Below are 20814 nucleotides of genomic sequence, written 5' to 3' on the forward strand. Positions count from 1 at the left end.
TGTTTTTGAAGATTTTTTGTTGAAGTATTGCCACTTTTAGGTCTGTAATAGAGTGACCAGAGAGATTGAAGTGTTCTCCGACTGGTTTTTGAATGTTATAATTCTTGACGTCTGATTTGTGTCCATTTATTCTTTTACGTAGCGACTGTCCAGTTTGGCCAATGTACATGGCGGAGCGGCATTGCTGGCACATGATGGCATATATCACATTGGTAGATGTGCAGGTGAACGAGCCTCTGATAGCGTGGCTGATGTGATTAGGCCCTGTGATGGTGTCCCCTGAATAGATATGTGGACAGATTCAGCCTGAGGCAGACCCCCCCCACCTGATCTCCAGCATGAAATATTTCAGCCCAAATGGCATGGGCGGCAGGTATAATAGGCCAGGGGAGGCTAAGCCTCCCCAAACAGGATGCGGTGCACGTCCCTTTTGGAGGCAGCCTGCTGCCCTTGGAGTGCTGCCGCCAAAAGGGTGTCAAGGCCATGGCCCCACCCATGCTCCACCCTGAGGCCCTGCTCCAGACTCCCGCTCTTCCCCCATGGCCCCTCAGGGGAGGGGGCAGAGAGACCTATGGGCCAGGGTCAGATGAGAAAATAATATTCCCTTGCTTACTGTTACCTGAGGTCTACCATGTGTGGCCCCCCGTTCCTGGCTCTTGCCTTTGTGTGCTCATGCTGCTCCTCTTCCCACCCTGGTCCACCTCTCCCCCAAAGGCCCTCCCATCCGCCACTCATGCTTCTCCACTGCTTCCCACACGCCCTCCCCACCTCTCATCCCTCTTTGCCCCCTTCCCCGTGGTCCCCTCCACTTGCAGCTCACACTTCCCCACCACTTCCCCTGAGGCCCCCACTGCTCTCGCCTCTCAGCTCCCTCCCCCGCAGCCTTCCTGGCCTGCCGCTCATGCCTCTTCACCCCCTGAGAGGCAGAGAGGCGCAGGCAGAGGGCCAGCAGGGGAGGAGGCAGGGAGAAGTGTGAGCAGTGGGAGGGCCCTCAGGGGAGGAGGTGGAGAGAGCCATGTGGGGTGGGGCGCCTGGGGCAAAGGGAAGAGAGAGCAGCACAAATGGTGAGGGGGGCAAAGAGGCACAAGTGGTGGGCGGGGGGCCTCCGAGGAGGGGGTGAAAAGCATGGTGGTGGGTGGGGAAGGTCTCAGGGGATGGGGCAGAGTGGGGGAGGAGGCCAAAATGGGGGTGGGCCTCAGGGCAGAGCAGGGGACGTGGCCATGGTCCGGGCGCTGGTGGGCCCCTCCCCCCTTCTAGGGAGCTTCCAGCGCTCAGGCCCAGCCTCCCCAAGTGTGGGAGTCATGCACCATCCATGCCAAATAGTTAATGTTTGGCTAACTTAAAGGCAATTGAAAACAGAGCCTTATAATGTAAAGTGTTAGTCAATCTTAACTGTAGGCTGTGTCACCTACCAACACCACTTATAAATCTCTTCCTACAGCCCATATAACAAGGGTGAGCAGGAATTGGGGCAGCTGGGAGTTGACTGTTTGTATCTGGCCTATATCAGGAGAACAGGAAGGTAAGCCAGTAACTCAGATCTATAATGAAAGGTTTCAGAGTAGCAGCCGTGTTAGTCTGTATCTGCAAAAAGAAAAGGAGTACTCGTGGCACCTTAGAGACTAACAAATTTATTTGAGCATAATCTTTTGTGAGCTACAGCTCACTTCATCAAAGTGAGCTGTAACTCACGAAAGCTTATGCTCAAATAAATTTGTTACTCTCTAAGGTGCCACAAGTACTCCTTTTCTTTTTTTAGATCTATAAGTAGAAGGTAGACAGAGCTGAGGGTTATCTCTCACCCAGACATGAGCAGGGTGTCCAACTGTATCAGGAACTGGACTCAGGTACTCTTTTTGGTTTGCGTAGAGAAGAGAGCTGATTTAAGGATAGTTCTAAAATGTTAACTGAGAATTTTCTAACTGATTTCCACTCAACTATAATATTGTAGAAGATTTATTTTTAGTACAGGCAACCACACCTATACATTAATGAACTTTTTGCTTGGGTAATAATAAACTTACCTTAAACTTTAAGTATAGGTCTCAGTAAACCACTTATTGATTACTGAGGAAAAATATTAACCTCAGTAAAACAAGGGGCAATACTTTTCTAAAATAGAATAAGCATCATCACTGGCAAAAGATCTGAATGCTTAGATTAATTGACTTCTAGTTAATTTGAAATCACAGTGAAGACTGGGGTTGATGGGTGGCTCAACAAAAAAATGGAGTTGAGTGAGATGCTGGCAGCAGAGGCTGACCTTAATAATGGCAAACAAAAGGCATTGTTGAAAATATCAGTAAAGACCCAGGATTAAGAAATCAGGGCTAGTAATAAATTATCAGAAGTTAATGATTGCTGTGACTGACACATTTTATTTTAAGATTATTCATTAAGAGAAATGTTAGCTAGCATTTTGTGTGTATTTATTTCTAATGGCATCAGAGGAACACTGAGCTAAAGTTCTTATAAAAATGTGATGGATTCCACAGATTATTTCCATATAATACACCTATCGACAAATATAAGACTCACAATAACCAAGTGGCAGCATTCAACAGAGCAACTATACCAGCACCTGTTTGCTATTAAATATATAATATTGGTATTGCAAATATACACACACTATTTTATATATATAAGTGTATAAAATAGCGTGTGTATTGTGACAAAGTTCCTGCTCTACCTTGGTGGGTCTTACGCTTATTGGTGGATTTGCTCACATTGGAGCTTCACAGCAGCCCTCAGCATGGCCGTTTTTCTGAATTCACAGTTCAGGTCGATGACTCCTGTGTCTGACCAGGAGTTGGGAGGATTTGGGGGGAACCCGGGCCCGCCCTCTACTCCGGGTTCCAGCCCAGGGCCCTGTGGAATGCAGCTGTCTGGAGTGCCTCCTGGAACGGCTGTGCGACAGCTACAACTCCCTGGGCTACTTCCCCATGGCCTCCTCCCAACTCCTTCTTTATCCTCACCATAGGACCTTCCTCCTGGTGTCTGATAATGTTTGTACTCCTCAGTCCTCCAACAGTCTGCGTTCTCACTCTCAGCTCCTAGCACCTCTTGCTCCCAGCTCCTCACACGCACACCACAAACTGAACTGAGCTCCTTTTTAAAACCTAGGTGCCCTGATTAGCCTGCCTTAATTGATTCTAACAGCTTCTTGATTGGCTGCAGGTGTTCTAATCAGCCTGTCTTAATTGTCTCCAGAAGGTTCCAGATTGTTCTGGAACCTTCCCTGTTGGAGGACGGACCGTCCCTAGCTCGCTCCTTAGCTATCTGCTTTCTATTCTTTCCTAAAGCCCCCTGGCCTGGATTTTTCTTACTTTTGGACCTTGCATAGTTCCCCCCGAACGGGCCGGATGCTTTTTGTGTTTTTTTTAAACTTGTTTTGGTTTGATTTCTGCCGCTTCTTGCTCTTGTTTGAGTGCTGACAGGCTGCCATCTTACAGCCGGCACCACTCCCCCCCCTCGCCTGCTTTCGGGCGCAGCTATTTGTTTTAGCTGAGACCCCCGGAGGAGGGGGGGAAGATTGCTGATTTTGCTATCCGGAGGGGAGAGTGGAAGCCCCCAGACCCAGCCGCCTTGCTGGCAGCTCAGACTATCTCTACAACATTCTTCGCATGCCGGAAGCCTTGGAACACAGCCAACATGGCCGGAGAAGAAGGATTTCGGAAGACAGGAGAAATAATTTACGAAGCTATCAATCACCGTGAAGGGGGCCGTACGACTGACTAACTTTTCAAATTCTACTCTCGTGGGGGGGAGTTTGACTGTGTTTTAATCGCGTTTGTGGCGGCACAGGGGGTGTGGCAACAAGCTGCCCCCTGATCTATCGGTGCCCCCCTCACCCCCCCCACCACTACTACAACTGTCACGGCCCCCGCTGCTTCGTCCCTGCTGGCAATCTGCCATCTGCCTTCGGATCCAGCTGTTTGCTTTGGACTTTGCCTTTCGGACCGGACATAACAGCTGACCAAACGAGACTCTTTGGACAAACGTGCGTGGGTTTATACCCCCCCCCTTCCGGACTGCTTATTCTATAGCCTGTCCCTATTACTGAATTTCCCCCCCCCTTGTCCACCCCATTTGGTATTTTTCCCCCTTTCCTCCGCCTGTAGTTTAGTAGGGAGGAGTGGTTAATTCGCCTCCCCCTCTCCCCCCTTCTTCTTCCGGTGTCTCCCCGTCTCTCCCTGCCCACGATGGCAGGGAATGGGAGGGGTGAGGCCCCTTTAGCAAATTTAGTCGTTTCTCCCCCACCCCCCCCCCGCCCAACCCCCAACCTCCCCCCCCCACCACGATTGTTAAAATACTTGCCACCGCCCCCGCTGGGGCACCGGCAGCAGGAAGTACCGGAGTGCTTACTGCTGCTGCTATGCCCCCTGCCCCCTCAGGTTCTAAGCACCCCCTGCCAGCTGGCCGCAAAAACCAGGGCGGGCCGAAAGGAAAGGGCCCCGCTAAAACATCTGGGCCCTCCATGGCAGGGGCTGCCCCCACAGCCGTAGCCTCGTCATCGACCGCGACGCCCCTCCCCGCGGTTCCCTCCACCAGCTCTGCGAGTGCCCCTCCCCCGGGCCCCAGGACATATGCCCGGGCGGTGGCAGGTTCCCCCTTGCCTGCCGCCTCGTCATCTCGCCCACCCACTGCCTCCGCTACCATCACCAGCAGCCGGGGCCCTTTTTCCGCCTTGACCAGGAGGCACGGCGTCCGTTGCCTCCTGGTGCCCACCTCACCCCACGTGGAGACATACGTGCAGGCGTTGGCGAAGGTGGTAGGACCCACGGCTATTGTGGCGGCCTCCAAGATGTATGGGAAGGTCGTTTTTTTCTTAGCTACGGAGACTGCCGCCCAAGAGGCGGTGGAGAGGGGCCTGGTGGTGGGGGGGGTGTTCGTCCCCCTAGAGCCGCTAGAAGACCTGGGCGTTCGCCTCGTCCTCACCTCCGTTCCTCCCTTTTTACCCAATGTTGCCCTGTTACCCGCTCTCTCCGCCCTGGGGAAACTTACCTCTGTCATCAGCCCTCTCCCGTTGGGCTGCAAGGACCCCACCCTCTGTCACGTCCTTTCTTTCCGCCGGCAAGTACAGCTTTTACCGCCGGCGGGGGTGCGTGACGGGGAGGCGCTCGAGGGGTCCTTCCTAGTCCCCTACCAGGGAGCCCACTATCGGGTCTTCTACTCCACCGGAGAGGCCCGGTGCTACCTCTGCCGCTCGGCCGGGCGTGTCCGCAGAGACTGCCCTTTGGCCCGGAGGGGAGGGGCACCCGAGACCCCCGAGACCCGGCAGGATATCGGCCCCATTGTTGCCGACACCCCTGGCTGCCCAGCACCTGAAACCAACCCTCCTCCTACTCAATCCATCGCTGCTCCCGCCCGGGCCCAGGAGACTTCTTCCCTACTATGCCCAGGCGAGCAAGGGAGTCCCACCCTTGCTATTACCACTTCAGCAGAGCCTATGGAGGAGGGTGCGACAAAGATATTATCGGGCATAGGAGAGGGCCCACCCCAAGGAGAACCCCCTCCCCCTCCTCATGCTGCCTCACCGCTGCCCCCCCGAACCCCTGAACCATCGCCTCCGTCCCCCGACACGACCCCTGCTAACCAGCCCCCAGACGACGCTATGGAGGGCTGGAACCTAGTCCAGGGGAAACGGAGCAAGCGGAAGGCTCGAGCTCCGCTGCATCCATCCGACGCGGAAACCCCCCGGAAGACCAGGAAGGGAGGCACTGACATCGAGCCCTCCGCTACGACCACGAGTGAGGTCCATCCTCTGGTGTCGGGAGGGGAAGACAGACTGGCTTTGGAAGGCAGCACTCCCCGTCCACGGGAGACCCTCCCCTCCGAGACCCCTGAAGACGCCCCTTTTGCCCGGATACCATCCAAACCCCCCGCGAACCCCGAGGCGACTGCTGAAGCGGGCCCTAGAGGAGGGACCCCTGGGGTAGCAGGCGTTGGCCTCTCCTCCGTGTACGCGGAGATTGAGGCCCTAGATTTGACCCCGGTCACCCAGGGAGAGGATGATCTACTCCCGGCTGGCCTCGGGATGGGCAATTTCACCCCAGCCCCTTTTTCCCCATGCTCCCTCCCCCTGCTTGCCTTCCCGGGCGAGCACCATGCAGAAGGTGGTCCACCACCTGATGCCACGGCCGCCAAGACCACCGCGGAGTCAATGCCTAGCATTACTGGGAGCCCCCTCCCTTACCCCTTAACCCTTGACTCTGCTCAGGAGGCACCTTCCTTTAGTTGCTTGCCTCCTGAATCTCAGAGCCTTACCTCTGCCCCTGCCCCCACCCAGTTTACCCCCTCCTGCAATGCTCCTGCCGCCCCTGGGGTTGCAGATTCCCCCCAGGGAGCAGTCTCTGCACTTTTTAGTTGCGACCCATTAGGAGTTGCAATTTTTCCCCCGCCATCCCCTTCCACCCCAAGGCATGAAATGGATTTAATAACCCCAGCCTGTCAGACGCCCCGTCGGTGGTCCGCACCCTGCCTACCCGCCTTAGCGGACCTCGAGGCTGTATTAAGAATCCCACCGGGGAGTACCCCGGGAACCGTAACCCCATCCCCCCATGAGCTGCGGCATGCACTACGGAAGTTCTTAGAACACACCCGTGGTGCCCGCAATAAAGTACAGCTAGCTCTTCAGCTCTGGGGGGACTTTGAACAAGTTTTTCAGGCCACAAGGGCCCTTATAAAGGAGGGCAGAGGGCACGGCAGGCGCGGTGCTACGGCCTACGAGCGGGCCCGCAACTTCCAAAGCGATCTACTCATCTATGAGATGGGTCACGGGTTGCTGCGCAACCCGCCGAGGGCCACGAACACCCCCGCCACTGAGAAACCCCCACCCCCCCAGCCCTCCGCATGATGCCTTTTATTATTGCAACCTTGAATACCAGGGGCTGTAGGATGGCTCTCCGCAGGTCCCAGGTGCTCTCTTACCTTCGGGAAGGGGGGTACTCTGTAGTTTTCCTGCAGGAGACCCATACGGACCCGACCTTTGAGGACAGGTGGCGGCTGGAGTGGGGGGACGGGGTCTACTTTAGCCACTTCGCGACTTGGCAAGCTGGAGTGGCGACCCTGTTCTCCCCCACCCTACGGCCCGAGGTGCTAGGGGTTACTGAGGTCGTGCCGGGCCACCTGTTGCACCTTCGAGTCCGTATGGAGGGGCTCGTGGTCAACCTTGTTAATATCTATGCCCCGCAAATGAGCCCAAAGCGGCCACAATTTTACCAGCGGGTGTCCGACTTTCTCGGCACCCTAGATTCGCACGAGTGCCTGGTCCTGGGAGGGGACTTCAACACCACCCTCGAGGAACAGGACCGCTCAGGGGCCGAGCCGAGCCCAACTGCTGCGAACATCCTCCGGGGAGTAGTTGAGTATCACTCCCTAGTGGATGTCTGGCGTGACCATCACCCAGATGACACCTCCACGTTCACTTTTGTCCGGGTGGAGGCCCATCGGTCACACCACTCTCGTTTGGACCGTATTTATTTATCCCGTTTCCGTCTTTCACAGGCTCACTCCTCCACCATTCGGCCGGCCCCTTTTTCCGACCATCATTTAGTTACTATAACGGTCTCCCTCCGTGCAGAGAGACCGGGGCCGGCCTATTGGCACTTTAATAATAGCCTGTTGGAGGACGAGAGCTTTGTGACGTCCTTCCGGGAGTTTTGGCTGGCCTGGCGAGAGCAGTGGCGTGCCTTTCCCTCGGTGCGGCGCTGGTGGGATCTAGGGAAGGTACGCGCCAAGCTCTTCTGCCGCGACTACTCTCGGGGCACCAGCCAGCGGAGAAATGCGGCGATAGAGCAGTTGGAACGGGAGGTCTTGGAGCTGGAGAGGCGCCTGGCCGCCGACCCCAAGGATCCGTCCCTCTGCGGAGCGTGCCGGGAGAAGCGGGAGGAGCTTCGGGCCCTCGAGGACCACCGCGCCCGAGGTGCCTTCGTCCGGTCCCGCATCCGCCTCCTTCGGGAGATGGACCGCGGCTCCCGCTTCTTCTATGCCCTGGAGAAAACGAGGGGGGCCAAGAAACACGTCACCTGCCTTCTAGCGGAAGATGGCACCCCCCTCACGGATCCGGAGGAGATGTGTGGGAGGGCCCGCGACTTCTACACAAGCCTTTTCTCCCCGGATCCGACCGATCCTGACGCTTGCGAGGTGCTCTGGGAGGAACTCCCCACGGTCAGCGTAGGCGACCGAGACCGGCTGGAGCTGCCTCTCACCCTGGCCGAGTTCTCGGAAGCCCTCCGCCGCATGCCCACCAATAAATCTCCGGGCATGGACGGGCTGACCGTGGAGTTTTACCGCACGTTCTGGGACATCCTCGGCCCAGACCTAGTCACTGTCTGGGCTGAGTCTTTGCAGGCGGGATCCTCCCTCTGTCGTGCAGGCGAGCGGTGCTCGCCTTGCTGCCGAAGAAGGGGGACCTCTGCGACTTACGAAACTGGCGTCCCGTCTCACTCCTTAGCACGGATTACAAAATCGTAGCGAAAGCAATTTCGCTGCGGCTAGGGTCCGTGATGGCGGACGTGATCCACCCAGACCAGACCTATACTGTCCCAGGTCGCTGCATTTTTGACAACCTATTTCTAGTCCGAGACCTTTTGGAACTCGGGCGGAGAGACGGTCTGTCGTTCGCCCTCCTGTCTCTTGATCAGGAGAAGGCGTTTGATAGAGTAGACCACGGGTACCTCCTGAGCACTCTGCAGGCGTTTGGATTCGGACCTCGGTTTGTGAGTTTTCTCCGGGTGCTGTATGCCTCCGCGGAGTGTTTGGTTAAGCTCAACTGGACCCTGACCGAACCGGTCAGCTTCGGGCGAGGAGTGCGACAGGGGTGCCCCCTCTCAGGCCAGCTGTACGCTCTTGCGATCGAGCCTTTCCTCTGTCTCCTCCGCAGGAGGTTGACGGGGTTGGTGCTGCGGGAGCCGGAGCTGCGGCTGGTCCTGTCGGCGTACGCCGATGACGTGCTTCTCGTGGTCCAGGACCCGGGCGACCTGGCGCGAGTGGAGGCATGCCAGGCTATCTATTCGGCAGCCTCCTCCGCCCGAGTCAACTGGGTCAAGAGCTCTGGCTTGGCGGTAGGGGACTGGCGGCAGGCAAGCTCCCTCCCACCCGCGCTTCAGACCATCCGGTGGAGCGAGGGTCCTCTGCTCTATCTCGGCGTTTACCTTTCCGCCACGCACCCTTCCCCGCCGGAGAACTGGCAAAATTTAGAGGGCGGGGTGATAGAGCGGATCCGGAAATGGACGAGGCTACTCCGATGTCTCTCCCTCCGAGGGAGAGCACTGGTGCTTAACCAACTAGTCCTGTCCACGCTCTGGTACCGGCTCAACACCCTGGCCCCGGCCCCGGGTTTCCTGTCCCACCTCCGGAGATTGATTCTAGAGTTCTTTTGGTCGGGAATGCACTGGGCCCCTGTCGGAGTTCTTCATTTACCCCTGAAGGAAGGAGGGCAGGGCCTGAAATGTCTGTACACTCAGGTCCGCGTTTTCCGCCTCCAGGCCCTGCAGAGGCTCCTTTACAGTGCAGGTAGTTCGACGTGGAGCATATTGGCGCACGCCTTCCTGCGCCGCTTCCACGGGCTTCGATACGACCGGCAGCTCTTTTATCTTTGTCCGAGAGGTTTTCCGCGAGACCTCTCCGAGCTGCCGGTCTTCTACCAGGACCTCCTCCGGACCTGGAAACTGTTTCTCACGACCAGGTCCGTGGCGGCCACCGTGGGAGCAGATCTCCTCACGGAGCCCCTGCTACACAACCCCCAACTCTGTGTGCAGGTGGCGGAGTCCCGCTCGGTGCGCCAGAGGCTGGTCCTGGCGGAAGTCACGAGGGTCGGAGACCTCCTGGACTACGACCGGAGAGACTGGCTGGATCCCCTGACGCTCGCTCGGCGCATGGGGCTCTCCAGCCCCCGTACTCCCCGGCGCGTACTTCAGGAGGTGAGGGCTGCCTTGACCCCCGCTGCTCGGGCTTATGTTAACCGCGCCTTGTGCGAGGGCGCACCCCGCCCATCCTCTACCCCAGGCCCACCGGACCTTTCCATTGGGCCCCTACCCTGCCGATCCCGACAAACCCCTCACCCTTTCACAGCGAGCCGGCTGCATGAACTGCAGCCGGTCAGTTTTCAACTTGCATCACGGAAATATTTGTATACACTCACGCTTCACACCCTTCACGCCCACACCCTGGTGTCCCGCCCCGACACAAAGTGGCGGGACCTCCTGCTACCTTTGGAGGGTGAGCAACCTCGGTGGGCCAGCCTGTACTCCACCCTGGTCCCGAGGCCCGTCGGGGACATCAGTTGGCGGCTCCTTCACGGAGCTGTGAGCACGGGCGTGTTTTTGACACGGTTTACTTCCATCCCGGATACTTGTCCTTTTTGTAATGTGAGGGAAACCCTGGCGCATGTCTATTTAGAGTGTGCCAGATTGCAGCCCCTTTTTCGGCTCCTCACAAATCTTCTATTGCGCTTCTGGCTTCATTTTTCTCCCCACCTCTTTATCTATACACTCCCCATCCGTGGCCCCACAAAATCGCGGGATCTCCTGGTTAACCTCCTCCTAGCCTTGGCTAAAACAGCCATTTACAAAACCAGAGAGAAGAGGTTGGCCCATGAAACGTCCTGCGATTGTAGGGCCTTTTTCCGATCCTCAGTACATTCACGTATCCGAGTGGAGTTTCTCTGGGCGGCGTCCACTGACTCCCTTGACACCTTCGAAGAGCGGTGGGCGCTGTCCGGGGCTCTCTGCTCGGTGACCCCGTCCGGTTCCCTCCGTCTGACCTTTTGATGGAGGGGAAGAGCGAGAGACACCAGCCCCAGCCATTGCCGCTGTGGACACCATCGTCACTGTCATCTAAGAGGGGTCCTATAATTCGTGGGTGTCCCCCCCCACCCGCAAATCACCCACCCCGCAGCCGTGCCCATCTTGCCGGGCACTCTCGGGGGGGGATAATCGGTGATACCGGGCGCGGCACTGGGTAACTCGAGGGGGTGGAAGACCACGAGTGTCGAGGAAGCCCCCCCGCTCTGGGCCCAGGCTAGCCTGAACACTTCTCCCTCCTGAAAGCTGCTGTGTTATACCTTCTGTTTGCGTTGTTTTGTTGCATACTTTGATTTGGTTCTTTGGTAATTCTTGTAATTGTCACAATAAAATTTTTTTTTCTGTTTCAAAAAAAAAACAAAAAACTTCCCTGTTACGTTACCCAGGGAAAAGGGACCTACTTAGCCTGCTCTCCTGCTGCTGCCCTCTGGCTTGAGCTTTCCTTGCTTTTTGCCCCTGCTTTCGGCTTCTCCCCCGACCGGGCCAGACGCTCTCCCCCCTTTCTTTTCTTTTCTTTTCTTTTCTTTTCTTTTCTTTTTGTTTTTTTTTTCTTTTCTTTTTGTTTTTTTTCTTTCTCTGCTGTTGCTAGAGTGCTGGCCAGCTGCCGGCTGGCTGTTAGCCCCTCCCCCCCCGCCCACCCTTGGACACTGCTGCCGCTCCAGCTGAACCCCCCCCCCCTTGAGAGACGGGGGGCCTGCCGGCCCGCTTCCCCAGAGGGGGGGAGTGGAAGGACCCAGCCCCCAGACCCAGCCGCTTGCTGTTTGTCTGCGGACCCGTCTCCGGTTGAGAGGACTCTTATCACTTGCTCCGGCATTTCTGGAATGCTGCTACTGCAAAAAAGAAAGCTCGGAACAGACAGAGAAAAAGCCGTCCACTGGAGGAACACTGCCCGGGGAATCTACAAATCGTCGTGGAGGGGGCCTAAGACTGAGTAACTTTCCAACTGTGCTCTCGTGTGGGGGGAGGCCTTGACTGTGTCTTTACTGTGTTTGTAGGGACACATGGGGTGTGGCACGGAGCTGCCCCCCAATCCATTTGTGTCCTCCCAACCCCCACGCTACCATCTTCACCCCCCCCCCCACTCCACCATCTTTGCTGGCTGTCTAACATCTGCCTCTGGACTTAGCTGCTCACCCTGATTCCACCACATGGGCCAGAAGCACCAGCCAACCAAACAGGACTCTCTGGACAAGCGTACGGTGGTTCATGTGCCCCCCCACTGAATTGTCCACCCCACAGCTTGTTCCTTTCTACCTGACCCCAACTCCTGTTAATCACCTGCCACTGCCCCCGCTGGGGCATCGGCAATGGAGGGCACCGGGGTGACCTCCACCGCCGCCATGCCCAACACCTCCCCAGACTCTAGGGAAGCCCCCCCAGCAGGCGGGAAAGGCCAGGGCAAGAAGAAGGGGAAGGGCCCCACTAAAACCATCGGGCCCTCCATGACAGGGGCCACCCCCACTGCTGCGGCCCCGCCACCGACCACGGCATCCTCCCCCACTGCCCCCTCCACCAGCTCTGCAGATGTCCCTCCCTGAGCCCCCAGGATGTATACCCAGGCAGCAGCAGCCCCCACGCCTGCCGCCTCATCATCTCTCCCACCCACCGCCTCCGCCACCATCAGTAGCGGCCGGGGCCCCTTTCCCACCATGTCAAGGAAGCACGGAGTCCGATGCCTCCTGGTGCCCACCTCGCCCCACGTGGAGACCTACGGGCGGGCGTTGGCGAGAGTGGTGGGGCCCTCGGCCATTGTGGCGGCCTCCAAAATGTACGGGAAGGTCATCGTATTCTTAGCATCGGAGGCTGCCGCCCAGAAAGCGGTGGAGAGGGGCCTGGCGGTGGGGGGGGGGTGTTTGTCCCCCTAGAGCTGCTAGAGGACCTGGGCATCCGCCTGGTCCTGACCTCTGTCCCTCCTTTTCTCCCCAATGCTGCCCTGCTACCCACCCTTTCCACCCTGGGGAAACCTGTTTCTGTCATCAGCCGTCTCCCGTTGGGCAAGGACCCCACCCTCCGTCACATTTTTTCCTTCCGCCGGCAAGTGCAACTTTTACTGCCTCCACCGACCCAGCCGCTGATGGCACCCCTCTGACGACCACCGAGCCTGCTCAGGTGACAGCTGGCGCCACGCGGCCGGGACACGAGTCGCCAGGGGCAGCCCCCGTTGGTGCGGAGCAATCGACTTCCTTCCCGGGCGGGGGCCCTACAGAAGATAATCCGCCTCCTGATGCTGTGGCCGCTAAATCCACCACAGAGCACGCGCCCAGTGTCACTGAGAGCTCCCTCCCCACCCCCTTAACCCTTGAGCCTGATTGGGAGGCGCCACCATCCAGCTGCTTGTCTCCGAAAACCCAGAACCTCGCCTCTGCCCCTGCCCCTACCCCTATCCAATTTACCTCCTGCAATGTCATTGCCGACCCCGGGGCTGTCTCCTTCCCTTTCCCAACTGATGATCCCCAGGGAGTGGCCTTTGTGTTCTCCTGCCCCGACCCATTAGGAGCTGCTATTTTCCCTCCACTGCTCCCTATCGCCCCAGAGCTTGAGGCAGGCCTAGAAGCTCCAGCCCATCAGGCATCCCATCGGGGGTCCGCACCCTGCTTGTCCGTTTTAGTGGACCACAGGGCTGCACCAAGGGCCCTGCCGGGGAACAACTGGGAAACCCTAACCCCACCCCCCATGAGCTGCGAGGAGAGCTGCGGAAGTTTTTAGAGGATGTCCATGGCTCCCACAACAAGGTACAACTTGCTCTCCAGCGATGGGGGGACTTTTCTCAAATCCTCCGGGCCACAAAGGCCCTCATGGGGAAGGTAAAGGGATGGGGAAGCAGGATGCCGAGACCTACTGGTGGGTCCGTGTCTTCCGTGAACAATTACTCACCTACTGGTTGGGTCACGGACTGCTGCGCGGCCTGCTGGGAGATGCGAGCATCCCTGCCAGTGAGGATCCCCCCCGATCCTCCCCATGGCACCTCTGACCTTCGCAACATTGAACACCTGCGGTTGTAGGATGGCTCTCCGTAGGTCCCAGGTGCCCTCCTTCCTTCAGGAGGGAGGGTACTCTGTGGTTTTCCTGCAGGAGACCCATACGGACCCGACCGCTGAAGACAGTTGGTGGCTGGAGTGGGGGGACAGGGTCTACTTTAGCCATGCCACAGTTTGATAGGCTGGAGTAGCGACCCTGTTCTCCCCCGACCTACGCCCCGAGGTGCTAGGGGTCGCCGAGGCCCTGCCGGGTGGCCTGCTGCATCTCCGGGCCCGTATGAAGGGGCTCATGGTTAACCTCGTTAACGTCTATGCCCCGACATCGGGCCCGGAGCGGCTGCAATTCTACCAGCAGGCGTCCGCCTTCCTCGGCACCTTAGATTCTCACGAGTGCCTGGTCCTGGGAGGGGATTTTAATACCACCCTCGAGGAACAGGACCGCTCAGGGACCGAGCAGAGCCCGGCAGCCGCGGACACCCTCCGGGAGATAGTCGAACATCACTCCCTAGTGGACATCTGGCACAACCACCATCCGGATGACACTTCCACGTTCACCTTTGTCCGGGTGGAAGCCCATCGGTCGAGCCACTCCCGGTTGGACTGCATTTATTTATCACCCTTCCATCTCTCACGAGCCCACTCCTCCAGCATTCGGCTGGCCCCATTTTCTGACCATCATCTAGCCACCGTGACAGCCTCCCTCTGTGCGGAGAGGCCGGGGCCGGCCTACTGGCATTTTAACAACAGCCTGTTGGAGGATGAGGGCTTTGTGACGTCCTTCCGGGAATTTTGGCTGGCCTGGCGAGGGCAGCGGCGTGCCTTTCCCTCGGCGTGGCGATGGTGGGACCTGGCGAAGGTGCACGCCAGGCTTTTCTGCCGCGACGACACCCGGGGCACCAGCCGACGGAGAAATGCGGCGATAGAGCAGTTGGAACGGGAGGTCTTAGAGATGGAGAGGCGTCTGGCCGCCAGCCCCGAGGACCCGCTCCTCTGCGGAGCGTGCCAGGAGAAGCGGGAGGAGCTCCGGGCCCTCGAGGACCATCGGGCCCGGGGCGCCTTTGTTCGATCCCGCATCCACCTCCTTTGGGAGATGGATCGCGGCTCCCACTTCTTCTATGCCCTGGAGAAAATGAGGGGGGCCAAGAAACACGTCACCTGCCTCCTGGCAGAAGACGGCACCCCCCTCACGGAACCGGTGGAGATGTGCAGGAGGGCCCGAGCCTTCTATGCAAGTCTTTTCTCTCCAGATCCAACTGACCCTGGCGCTTGCAGAGTGCCCTGGGAGGAGCTCCCTATGGTCAGCGCGAGCGACCAAGACCGGCTAGAGTTGCCTCTCACTCTGGCCGAGTTCTCGGAAGCCCTCCATCGTATGCCCACTAGTAAGTCTCCAGGCATGGACGGGCTGACCGTGGAGTTCTACCGCGTGATATGGGACATCCTCGGCCCAGACCTAGTCACCATCTGGGCCGAGTCTCTGCAGAGCGGGGTCCTCCCTCTTTCGTGCAGACGAGCTGTGCTCGCCTTACTGCCGAAGAAGGGGGACCTCCGTGATTTATGAAATTGGCGTCCCGTCTCGCTCCTCAGCACGGACTACAAAATCGTAGCGAAAGCAATCTCGCTGCGGCTAGGGTCTGTGCTGGCGGACGTGATCCACCCAGACCAGACCAGACCTACACTGTCCCGGACCGCAGTATCTTTGATAACCTATTTCTGGTTCAGGACCTTTTGGAACTCGGGCTTAGAGACACTCTGTCATTCACCCTCCTGTCCCTAGATCAGGAGAAGGCTTTCGATAGGGTGGACCATGGGTACCTGCTGAGCACTCTGCAGGCATTTGGCTTTGGACCCCAGTTTGTGGGTTTTCTCCGGGTGCTGTACGCTTCCGCAGAGTGTCTGGTTAAGCTCAGCTGGACCCTGACCAAACCGGTCAACTTTGGGCGAGGAGTACGGCAGGGGTGCCCCCTCTCAGGCCAGCTGTACGCTCTGGCGATCGAGCCCTTCCTCTGTCTCCTCCGCAGGAGGTTGACAGGGTTGGTCCTGCGGGAGCCGGAGCTGCGGCTGGTCCTGTTGGCGTACGCTGATGACGTGCTCCTCGTGGTCCAGGAGCCGGGCGACTTGGCGCGGGTGGAGGCTTGCCAGCCCATCTATTCAGCAGCCTCCTCCGCCCGGGTCAACTGGGTCAAGAGCTCTGGCTTGGCGGTAGGAGACTGGCAGCAGGCGAGCTCCCTCCCACCCATGCTTCAGACCGTCTGGTGGAGCGCGGGTCCGCTGCTCTACCTCGGCGTTTACCTTTCTGCCACGCATTCCCCTCCGCCAGAGAACTGGGAAAACTTAGAGGGCGGGGTGATAGAGCGGCTCCGGAAATGGACGGGACTACTCCGATGTCTCTCCCCCCAAGGGAGAGCGCTGGTGCTTAATCAACTAGTCCTGTCCATGCTCTGGTACCGGTTCAACACCCTGGTCCCGGCCCCGGGTTTCCTGACCAACCTTTAGACATTGATTCTGGGGTTCTTTTGGTCAGGAACGCACTGGGCCCCTGTAGGGGTTCTTCATCTACCCCTGAAGGAAGGAGGACAGGGCCTGAAGTGTCTGCACACTCAGGTCCGTGTCTTCCGCCTCCAGGCCCTACAGAGCTTTCTTTATGGTGCAGGCATTTCGGCGTGGAGCATACTGGCGCACAACATCCTGCGCCGCATCCGAGGGCTCCGATATGACCGGCAGCTTTTTTATCTCTGTCCGGGAGGTCTTCCGCGAGACCTCTTTGGGCTGCCGGTCTTCTACCAGGACCTCCTCCGGACTTGGAAACTGTTTTTAACGACCAGGTCCATGGCGGCCACCGAGGGGGCAGATCTCCTCGTGGAGCCCCTGCTACACAACCCCCAGCTCTGAGTGCAGGTGGCGGAGTCCCGCTCGGTGTGCCAGAGCTTGATCCTGGCAGAAGTCACAAGAGTCGGAGACCTCCTGGACTACGACCAGGGAGACTGGCTGGATCCCCTGACGCTTGCTCGGCGCCTGGGGCTCTCCAGACCTCGTACCCCCCGGCGCGTACTTCAGGAGGTGAAGGCCGCTTCGCCGCCCACTGCTTGAGCTTACCTCGACCGGGTCCTGCTCGAGGGCATGCCCCGCCCACCCTCTACCCCAGGCCCGCCGGACCTTTTAATTGGATCCCTGCCCCGTAGACCCAATCGACCCCCTCACCCCTTTACGGCGAGCCGGCTGCATGAACTGCAGCCGGTATTCTTCCAAACCGCGCCAAAGAAACATCTATACATGCTTGTGCTCCACACCTTTCACGCCCTCACCCTAGTGTCCTGCCCCGACACAAACTGGCGAGACCTTCTGCCACCTTTGGAGGGTAAGCAGCTGCGGTGGGCCAGCCTATATTCCACCTTGGTTCCGAGGCCCGTCGGGGACATCAGTTGGTGGCTCCTTCATGGAGCTGTGAGCATGGGCACGTACGTGGCGCGGTTCAACCCCATCCCAGATACTTGTCCCTTTTGCGGTGTGAGGGAAACCCTGGCGCACGTATATTTGGAGTGCGCCGGGCTGCAGCCCCTGTTCCGGCTCCTCACAAATCTTTTATTACGTTTTTGGTTGCATTTTTCCCCTCACCTTTTTATTTATGCACTCCCCATCCATGGCCTCACAAAGTCACGGGATCTCCTAGTTAACCTCCTCCTGGCCCTGGCTAAAATGGCCATCTATAAAACCAGAGAGAGGAGGTTGGCCGATGGAGTTTCCTGTGACTGTGGGGCCGTTTTCCGATCCTCGGTCCGTTCACGTATCCGGGCAGAGTTCCTCTGGGCGGCGTCCACCGACTCCCTTGATGCTTTTGAGGAGCGGTGGGCACTGTCCGAGGCTCTCTGCTCGGTGTCCCCGTCCGGCTCCCTTTGTTTTGACCCTTTGATTGGGGGAGAGTGTAAGGGACCGCAGCCCCAGCCATTGCTGCTGCGGACACCACCACCTTAGAGGGGTCCTTTCACACGTGGGTGCACATGCCCCACCCCCCCACCCCCGGGTTGTGCACCCCACAGCCTGCCCCTTTTGTTGGGTGCTTTCAGAGGAAGGAATTGTTGGTGACACTTGGGCATGGCGCCAGGTAACTCGAGGGGGTGGAAGACCTTGAGAGTCGATGAAGCCCCCTCGCTCTGGACCACCAGGTAACTCGGAAGAGTGGAAGACCACGAGAGTCGAGGAAGCCCCCCGCTCTGGGCCCAGGCAAGCTTGAACACTTCCCTCCCCTGAAGCTAATGAGAAAACAATTGTGATTGGTTGCTGTGTTACACATTGCATATGCTGTTGTTTTGTTTTGTAAGTGTGTTATGGAAAAAAATTACTCTCCTGTAGCCATCTGGCCCGACGCTGTCACAGTGGTTTTACTTCTTGAACTTAAACTCTGGCTGACCTGGGAGTTTTGAGATTAAAGGATGTTATCCAGAGTGGGAAAAAAAAAATTACTCTCCTATAGCCATCTGGCCCGACCCTGTCACAGTATGTATGTATTCAGCATTGTTGCTTACTAGTGGCATAAATAGTTAAGGTTGCCTGCCACTTTCCATTATAAGGCACTGTTTTCACTTTCTTAAACCATTGCCAAACTTTACTTTCTGGGCTGAAATTTTTATGCCAGAAAGGTAAGAACTTTACAGTTATTATAATTATTTATTTGCAGAAGCCCTTCAATGAGTGTTGCTATAAAATAAAAATACATGGTCCCCCGCCCCAAACTTCCTTACAATGTAAATTAAACAATGATGTGTTTTAAACACAGAATATACCAGATGACCAGTGACTGAATGGTCCAATCTTTGAATGATGTAGATTTATTCATATATTTGGGCAATTGTTAGACCACTGTTGAAAAAATCTATATTTTTAGGTTTATCAGGAAATGTGCAATAAAAAAATCTCATTCTTTTTATTTTTAAACCTGGCTGGAATCCTGAGAGGTCAGTGATAAATTCTTTGTTATGGGTTTGAAGTCAATAGGACTACATAGGAGCTTAAAATTAAGCAAATGCTTAAATGCTTTGATGGTTAGGATCTAATGTGCTCAGCAGTTTGTAGCATTGAATCCTATGCTTCTTTATCTTTATCCCCTTGAGTCCTGTCTACACTAAGAAACAGAACTGTTTTTGACCAGTTCAGAGATTCAATTTCCTAGTGTAGACAGGGTTTCATGGGTTTTAATACCTTTGTTCTGATCTTGCCCAGATCAATCTCTTGTATTCAAATTTTACTGCTGAACTGCACTTCCTCATTAATCTGAATTTTCTAATGATCCAATATGGCTAAAATATTATTAAACATTTATTTTGGTTATAATTTCACTTTCTGTTTCTGTCTTGACTTCACTGGAATTACATCATCATAATACCAGCAGAAAAGCGTCTGACGGAGCAGGTCGTAATTGTCTGAGTTGGAATTCTGTCCACAGAGAGATACCATGTAGATTTCTGTTTATAATTTTAAATCTAAATCACAAAATTTTTCTTCTTACTCTTTGCCTTTTCTTGATGATTATGTATATGGTAGTTCATTTTGTTAAAGGGGCGAAGTCCTGGTCCCATTGACTTCAATGGCAGAACTCCTATTGGCTTTGCTGGGACAGAATTTAACCTCAGAACTTCTGTTGAGAGTAATTTTGAAGAAGATTGTAAAGTGAAAGTTTAATTTAACAACACTAAATTGCAAGAGTTGAACTTCACATTTATTCTGTTTTATAAGAAATTTAATTTTTCAGGAAAGTCCTGATAAAATCAAATATCAGGTTTGTAACTATGCTGTTTTGTTTATAGCTTTCTCCCCCATACAGCATTTTTGGTCAGGGCATTCTGCAACCTCTAGACAACCATAACTCTTTAAAAAGGTGAAAGAGAGAGTGGGGGTGAAGGGAAGCTAGTCTTTGAGAGCCTGATTCTGTTGCCCATGATCACATTGAGTTACACCTTCTTCTGTGAGTAATCTCTCTGTTTCAATGGGACTGTTCATGGAGTAAGTTACTATTCAGCATGAGTAAGATACTCTGGTCCTGAATAAATATAAGGGATAAATTTATAGATTATGCAAGACACACTTAAAGACTATAGTATAAAGCAATTGAAAGAAATGTGAAGATGACATTATAGAAGTCTGCAATCCGCCTAGGGGCCAGATTTTTAAAGGGATTTAGGCAGTGCTTAATTTGTAATGGCAGAGGTGCCGGGGCTCAAGCTGCGTGGCTGGAGAGCGGTGGCTGCTGGCTGGGTGCCCAGGTCTAAAGGCAGTGCCACAGCCAGCAGCAGCGCAGAAGGAAGGGGGGCACAGTATGGTGTATTGCCACCCTTACTCTGTGCTGTTCCTGGCGGAGGCACTGCCTTCAGAGCTGGGTGGCTGGAGAGTGGCAGCTGCTGGTCAGGAGCCCAGAGGTGCTGGGGCTATGAACTGCCAAGGCTAGAGGTGCTGGGGCTCAGTCCTGGCAAGCCCCGGCACAAATTAAGCACTGGTTTTAGGTGGTGTTCAGATGAGCAAAGCAACACCTAACTCCTAGGCTAGTGCCATTGCCTAATGGAATTTTCAGCGCCAAATTAGGTGGCTCTGTGCTACCTGGGACTCCTAAAGAGTGCAGGGGATAGTTAATTGCTTACGAAAGGGATTTTCAGAAGCTGGCCCCCTGAATAGAGTCCATGCCCCAGCAGCCAAAACCATCTGTCTGTCTCTTTTTCTGTCTCCTGCTCATGTGCAATATCTCTCTTATATTCACCCTGCATTTCCCTGAGTCTTGGGCTGTCTTTTATGCAAGTGCTGTGCTGCCCCTCCACTTATCAGTGACCTGCATCTGGCCCGCCTGTGGTGGGGTCTGACTGATAGCAAGTCTTAGCCATGCTCAGAGTATCTCTGCAGGATCAGGTCCCCCCGATGAAATAGACATTCCCTCACCTAGTGTAAAAATCCCACTTCAGGGCCCCTGGCGCATTGGCTTGAGCTGGAGCTCTGAGCAGTATACTAGCTGTGAGGTGATATCAGGGTGTAGGTGGCTTTGAAAATGGCAT

This window comes from Chelonia mydas, chromosome 3, assembly GCF_015237465.2.
Source record: "Chelonia mydas isolate rCheMyd1 chromosome 3, rCheMyd1.pri.v2, whole genome shotgun sequence".
NCBI classification, from domain to species: domain Eukaryota; kingdom Metazoa; phylum Chordata; order Testudines; family Cheloniidae; genus Chelonia; species Chelonia mydas.